Genomic DNA, 6,000 nt, shown 5'->3' with positions numbered 1-6,000 from the left:
TTACTTCCTCGGCGAGAAACGCTTATTACAGAAAATTTAGACTAAACGAAGGTTCCACCGAGATTCGAACTCGGATCGCTGGATTCAGAGTCCAGAGTGCTAACCGTTACACCATGGAACCAGACAGGAGAATGGGACTCGTAAATACACTTAGCAGTGTTCTGACGTACTTCAGACACTTCCTACTTGCATTTTTTAACATAATTGACACGATCGAGCATTATAAAACTTAATCTGGGCAATGTTTGCACTTGCAGCCGATGACTGCATTTCCTGTGCGTCTATATGGCAGCGCTGAGTAGCAGTGTGTGGAAACGAAAGACAGGGACGGACGTAAAGCAATCAGTACGAATAAGAAAGTATGCAGGGCCTCTGGTAGCTCAGTTGGTAGAGCGGTGGACTGTAGTGGAAGATTCACAGTTATCCATAGGTCGCTGGTTCAAATCCGGCCCAGAGGACTGTTTTTCTAATCTCAGGAGCAAAGAGGCTCCAGAGCATGCCCACTCGGTCAGAACCTCCCTATGTTTTAAACCTATTTTAAAGGAAATTCATTTGCTCAGCTTCTAGTAGCTAGTTGATAATCATGGGATTCTTAGCCTTCGTAGGATAATGATATTTCTTCGAATTATAGTAAAATTGCTTGCTCTTACAGGCATTACTCGTTTAATGTGCTATATAGGTCACATAGTCGCACCAATATTCAGCCGTTTCATAGACATCTCGTTTTTAATACAAACGTAGAAACTACACCCCTGAGCCTATCGCTGTTACTTCCTCGGCGAGAAACGCTTATTACAGAAAATTTAGACTAAACGAAGGTTCCACCGAGATTCGAACTCGGATCGCTGGATTCAGAGTCCAGAGTGCTAACCGTTACACCATGGAACCAGACAGGAGAATGGGGACTCGTAAATACACTTAGCAGTGTTCTGACGTACTTCAGACACTTCCTACTTGCATTTTTTAACATAATTGACACGATCGAGCATTATAAAACTTAATCTGGGCAATGTTTGCACTTGCAGCCGATGACTGCATTTCCTGTGCGTCTATATGGCAGCGCTTGAGTAGCAGTGTGTGGAAACGAAAGACAGGGACGGACGTAAAGCAATCAGTACGAATAAGAAAGTATGCAGGGCCTCTGGTAGCTCAGTTGGTAGAGCGGTGGACTGTAGTGGAAGATTCACAGTTATCCATAGGTCGCTGGTTCAAATCCGGCCCAGAGGACTGTTTTTCTAATCTCAGGAGCAAAGAGGCTCCAGAGCATGCCCACTCGGTCAGAACCTCCCTATGTTTTAAACCTATTTTAAAGGAAATTCATTTGCTCAGCTTCTAGTAGCTAGTTGATAATCATGGATTCTTAGCCTTCGTAGGATAATGATATTTCTTCGAATTATAGTAAAATTGCTTGCTCTTACAGGCATTACTCGTTTAATGTGCTATATAGGTCACATAGTCGCACCAATATTCAGCCGTTTCATAGACATCTCGTTTTTAATACAAACGTAGAAACTACACCCCTGAGCCTATCGCTGTTACTTCCTCGGCGAGAAACGCTTATTACAGAAAATTTAGACTAAACGAAGGTTCCACCGAGATTCGAACTCGGATCGCTGGATTCAGAGTCCAGAGTGCTAACCGTTACACCATGGAACCAGACAGGAGAATGGGACTCGTAAATACACTTAGCAGTGTTCTGACGTACTTCAGACACTTCCTACTTGCATTTTTTAACATAATTGACACGATCGAGCATTATAAAACTTAATCTGGGCAATGTTTGCACTTGCAGCCGATGACTGCATTTCCTGTGCGTCTATATGGCAGCGCTGAGTAGCAGTGTGTGGAAACGAAAGACAGGGACGGACGTAAAGCAATCAGTACGAATAAGAAAGTATGCAGGGCCTCTGGTAGCTCAGTTGGTAGAGCGGTGGACTGTAGTGGAAGATTCACAGTTATCCATAGGTCGCTGGTTCAAATCCGGCCCAGAGGACTGTTTTTCTAATCTCAGGAGCAAAGAGGCTCCAGAGCATGCCCACTCGGTCAGAACCTCCCTATGTTTTAAACCTATTTTAAAGGAAATTCATTTGCTCAGCTTCTAGTAGCTAGTTGATAATCATGGGATTCTTAGCCTTCGTAGGATAATGATATTTCTTCGAATTATAGTAAAATTGCTTGCTCTTACAGGCATTACTCGTTTAATGTGCTATATAGGTCACATAGTCGCACCAATATTCAGCCGTTTCATAGACATCTCGTTTTTAATACAAACGTAGAAACTACACCCCTGAGCCTATCGCTGTTACTTCCTCGGCGAGAAACGCTTATTACAGAAAATTTAGACTAAACGAAGGTTCCACCGAGATTCGAACTCGGATCGCTGGATTCAGAGTCCAGAGTGCTAACCGTTACACCATGGAACCAGACAGGAGAATGGGACTCGTAAATACACTTAGCAGTGTTCTGACGTACTTCAGACACTTCCTACTTGCATTTTTTAACATAATTGACACGATCGAGCATTATAAAACTTAATCTGGGCAATGTTTGCACTTGCAGCCGATGACTGCATTTCCTGTGCGTCTATATGGCAGCGCTGAGTAGCAGTGTGTGGAAACGAAAGACAGGGACGGACGTAAAGCAATCAGTACGAATAAGAAAGTATGCAGGGCCTCTGGTAGCTCAGTTGGTAGAGCGGTGGACTGTAGTGGAAGATTCACAGTTATCCATAGGTCGCTGGTTCAAATCCGGCCCAGAGGACTGTTTTTCTAATCTCAGGAGCAAAGAGGCTCCAGAGCATGCCCACTCGGTCAGAACCTCCCTATGTTTTAAACCTATTTTAAAGGAAATTCATTTGCTCAGCTTCTAGTAGCTAGTTGATAATCATGGGATTCTTAGCCTTCGTAGGATAATGATATTTCTTCGAATTATAGTAAAATTGCTTGCTCTTACAGGCATTACTCGTTTAATGTGCTATATAGGTCACATAGTCGCACCAATATTCAGCCGTTTCATAGACATCTCGTTTTTAATACAAACGTAGAAACTACACCCCTGAGCCTATCGCTGTTACTTCCTCGGCGAGAAACGCTTATTACAGAAAATTTAGACTAAACGAAGGTTCCACCGAGATTCGAACTCGGATCGCTGGATTCAGAGTCCAGAGTGCTAACCGTTACACCATGGAACCAGACAGGAGAATGGGACTCGTAAATACACTTAGCAGTGTTCTGACGTACTTCAGACACTTCCTACTTGCATTTTTTAACATAATTGACACGATCGAGCATTATAAAACTTAATCTGGGCAATGTTTGCACTTGCAGCCGATGACTGCATTTCCTGTGCGTCTATATGGCAGCGCTGAGTAGCAGTGTGTGGAAACGAAAGACAGGGACGGACGTAAAGCAATCAGTACGAATAAGAAAGTATGCAGGGCCTCTGGTAGCTCAGTTGGTAGAGCGGTGGACTGTAGTGGAAGATTCACAGTTATCCATAGGTCGCTGGTTCAAATCCGGCCCAGAGGACTGTTTTTCTAATCTCAGGAGCAAAGAGGCTCCAGAGCATGCCCACTCGGTCAGAACCTCCCTATGTTTTAAACCTATTTTAAAGGAAATTCATTTGCTCAGCTTCTAGTAGCTAGTTGATAATCATGGGATTCTTAGCCTTCGTAGGATAATGATATTTCTTCGAATTATAGTAAAATTGCTTGCTCTTACAGGCATTACTCGTTTAATGTGCTATATAGGTCACATAGTCGCACCAATATTCAGCCGTTTCATAGACATCTCGTTTTTAATACAAACGTAGAAACTACACCCCTGAGCCTATCGCTGTTACTTCCTCGGCGAGAAACGCTTATTACAGAAAATTTAGACTAAACGAAGGTTCCACCGAGATTCGAACTCGGATCGCTGGATTCAGAGTCCAGAGTGCTAACCGTTACACCATGGAACCAGACAGGAGAATGGGACTCGTAAATACACTTAGCAGTGTTCTGACGTACTTCAGACACTTCCTACTTGCATTTTTTAACATAATTGACACGATCGAGCATTATAAAACTTAATCTGGGCAATGTTTGCACTTGCAGCCGATGACTGCATTTCCTGTGCGTCTATATGGCAGCGCTGAGTAGCAGTGTGTGGAAACGAAAGACAGGGACGGACGTAAAGCAATCAGTACGAATAAGAAAGTATGCAGGGCCTCTGGTAGCTCAGTTGGTAGAGCGGTGGACTGTAGTGGAAGATTCACAGTTATCCATAGGTCGCTGGTTCAAATCCGGCCCAGAGGACTGTTTTTCTAATCTCAGGAGCAAAGAGGCTCCAGAGCATGCCCACTCGGTCAGAACCTCCCTATGTTTTAAACCTATTTTAAAGGAAATTCATTTGCTCAGCTTCTAGTAGCTAGTTGATAATCATGGGATTCTTAGCCTTCGTAGGATAATGATATTTCTTCGAATTATAGTAAAATTGCTTGCTCTTACAGGCATTACTCGTTTAATGTGCTATATAGGTCACATAGTCGCACCAATATTCAGCCGTTTCATAGACATCTCGTTTTTAATACAAACGTAGAAACTACACCCCTGAGCCTATCGCTGTTACTTCCTCGGCGAGAAACGCTTATTACAGAAAATTTAGACTAAACGAAGGTTCCACCGAGATTCGAACTCGGATCGCTGGATTCAGAGTCCAGAGTGCTAACCGTTACACCATGGAACCAGACAGGAGAATGGGACTCGTAAATACACTTAGCAGTGTTCTGACGTACTTCAGACACTTCCTACTTGCATTTTTTAACATAATTGACACGATCGAGCATTATAAAACTTAATCTGGGCAATGTTTGCACTTGCAGCCGATGACTGCATTTCCTGTGCGTCTATATGGCAGCGCTGAGTAGCAGTGTGTGGAAACGAAAGACAGGGACGGACGTAAAGCAATCAGTACGAATAAGAAAGTATGCAGGGCCTCTGGTAGCTCAGTTGGTAGAGCGGTGGACTGTAGTGGAAGATTCACAGTTATCCATAGGTCGCTGGTTCAAATCCGGCCCAGAGGACTGTTTTTCTAATCTCAGGAGCAAAGAGGCTCCAGAGCATGCCCACTCGGTCAGAACCTCCCTATGTTTTAAACCTATTTTAAAGGAAATTCATTTGCTCAGCTTCTAGTAGCTAGTTGATAATCATGGGATTCTTAGCCTTCGTAGGATAATGATATTTCTTCGAATTATAGTAAAATTGCTTGCTCTTACAGGCATTACTCGTTTAATGTGCTATATAGGTCACATAGTCGCACCAATATTCAGCCGTTTCATAGACATCTCGTTTTTAATACAAACGTAGAAACTACACCCCTGAGCCTATCGCTGTTACTTCCTCGGCGAGAAACGCTTATTACAGAAAATTTAGACTAAACGAAGGTTCCACCGAGATTCGAACTCGGATCGCTGGATTCAGAGTCCAGAGTGCTAACCGTTACACCATGGAACCAGACAGGAGAATGGGACTCGTAAATACACTTAGCAGTGTTCTGACGTACTTCAGACACTTCCTACTTGCATTTTTTAACATAATTGACACGATCGAGCATTATAAAACTTAATCTGGGCAATGTTTGCACTTGCAGCCGATGACTGCATTTCCTGTGCGTCTATATGGCAGCGCTGAGTAGCAGTGTGTGGAAACGAAAGACAGGGACGGACGTAAAGCAATCAGTACGAATAAGAAAGTATGCAGGGCCTCTGGTAGCTCAGTTGGTAGAGCGGTGGACTGTAGTGGAAGATTCACAGTTATCCATAGGTCGCTGGTTCAAATCCGGCCCAGAGGACTGTTTTTCTAATCTCAGGAGCAAAGAGGCTCCAGAGCATGCCCACTCGGTCAGAACCTCCCTATGTTTTAAACCTATTTTAAAGGAAATTCATTTGCTCAGCTTCTAGTAGCTAGTTGATAATCATGGGATTCTTAGCCTTCGTAGGATAATGATATTTCTTCGAATTATA

The 6,000-nt window shown here is 43.4% G+C and overlaps 16 non-coding genes across 16 annotated transcripts; 8 read left to right on the top strand and 8 right to left on the bottom strand.

Moving 5' to 3' along the window:
* Nucleotides 1-49: 49 nt before the first annotated feature.
* On the bottom strand, nt 50-121 carry Trnaq-cug. The gene has a single exon. It is a non-coding gene; the product is annotated as a tRNA-Gln (tRNA).
* A 248-nt stretch (nt 122-369) lies between these two features.
* Trnay-gua lies at nt 370-458 on the top strand. The gene is given in 2 exon segments: nt 370-406; nt 423-458. It is a non-coding gene; the product is annotated as a tRNA-Tyr (tRNA).
* Nucleotides 459-816: 358 nt separating this feature from the next.
* Trnaq-cug lies at nt 817-888 on the bottom strand. The gene has a single exon. It is a non-coding gene; the product is annotated as a tRNA-Gln (tRNA).
* Nucleotides 889-1,138: 250 nt separating this feature from the next.
* On the top strand, nt 1,139-1,227 carry Trnay-gua. The gene is given in 2 exon segments: nt 1,139-1,175; nt 1,192-1,227. It is a non-coding gene; the product is annotated as a tRNA-Tyr (tRNA).
* Nucleotides 1,228-1,584: 357 nt separating this feature from the next.
* On the bottom strand, nt 1,585-1,656 carry Trnaq-cug. The gene has a single exon. It is a non-coding gene; the product is annotated as a tRNA-Gln (tRNA).
* A 248-nt stretch (nt 1,657-1,904) lies between these two features.
* On the top strand, nt 1,905-1,993 carry Trnay-gua. Its single transcript is given in 2 exon segments — nt 1,905-1,941; nt 1,958-1,993. It is a non-coding gene; the product is annotated as a tRNA-Tyr (tRNA).
* Nucleotides 1,994-2,351: 358 nt separating this feature from the next.
* Nucleotides 2,352-2,423, bottom strand: Trnaq-cug. The gene has a single exon. It is a non-coding gene; the product is annotated as a tRNA-Gln (tRNA).
* A 248-nt stretch (nt 2,424-2,671) lies between these two features.
* Nucleotides 2,672-2,760, top strand: Trnay-gua. The gene is given in 2 exon segments: nt 2,672-2,708; nt 2,725-2,760. It is a non-coding gene; the product is annotated as a tRNA-Tyr (tRNA).
* A 358-nt stretch (nt 2,761-3,118) lies between these two features.
* Nucleotides 3,119-3,190, bottom strand: Trnaq-cug. Its single transcript has one exon. It is a non-coding gene; the product is annotated as a tRNA-Gln (tRNA).
* A 248-nt stretch (nt 3,191-3,438) lies between these two features.
* Trnay-gua lies at nt 3,439-3,527 on the top strand. The gene is given in 2 exon segments: nt 3,439-3,475; nt 3,492-3,527. It is a non-coding gene; the product is annotated as a tRNA-Tyr (tRNA).
* A 358-nt stretch (nt 3,528-3,885) lies between these two features.
* Nucleotides 3,886-3,957, bottom strand: Trnaq-cug. Its single transcript has one exon. It is a non-coding gene; the product is annotated as a tRNA-Gln (tRNA).
* A 248-nt stretch (nt 3,958-4,205) lies between these two features.
* Trnay-gua lies at nt 4,206-4,294 on the top strand. Its single transcript is given in 2 exon segments — nt 4,206-4,242; nt 4,259-4,294. It is a non-coding gene; the product is annotated as a tRNA-Tyr (tRNA).
* A 358-nt stretch (nt 4,295-4,652) lies between these two features.
* Nucleotides 4,653-4,724, bottom strand: Trnaq-cug. The gene has a single exon. It is a non-coding gene; the product is annotated as a tRNA-Gln (tRNA).
* A 248-nt stretch (nt 4,725-4,972) lies between these two features.
* On the top strand, nt 4,973-5,061 carry Trnay-gua. The gene is given in 2 exon segments: nt 4,973-5,009; nt 5,026-5,061. It is a non-coding gene; the product is annotated as a tRNA-Tyr (tRNA).
* Nucleotides 5,062-5,419: 358 nt separating this feature from the next.
* Trnaq-cug lies at nt 5,420-5,491 on the bottom strand. The gene has a single exon. It is a non-coding gene; the product is annotated as a tRNA-Gln (tRNA).
* Nucleotides 5,492-5,739: 248 nt separating this feature from the next.
* Trnay-gua lies at nt 5,740-5,828 on the top strand. Its single transcript is given in 2 exon segments — nt 5,740-5,776; nt 5,793-5,828. It is a non-coding gene; the product is annotated as a tRNA-Tyr (tRNA).
* The last annotated feature ends 172 nt before the right edge of the window (nt 5,829-6,000 follow it).

This window comes from Schistocerca piceifrons, unplaced genomic scaffold, assembly GCF_021461385.2.
Source record: "Schistocerca piceifrons isolate TAMUIC-IGC-003096 unplaced genomic scaffold, iqSchPice1.1 HiC_scaffold_231, whole genome shotgun sequence".
NCBI classification, from domain to species: domain Eukaryota; kingdom Metazoa; phylum Arthropoda; class Insecta; order Orthoptera; family Acrididae; genus Schistocerca; species Schistocerca piceifrons.
The sequence above is the reverse complement of the archived record's forward strand: the minus strand, read 5'-3'. Positions and strand labels throughout refer to the sequence as shown.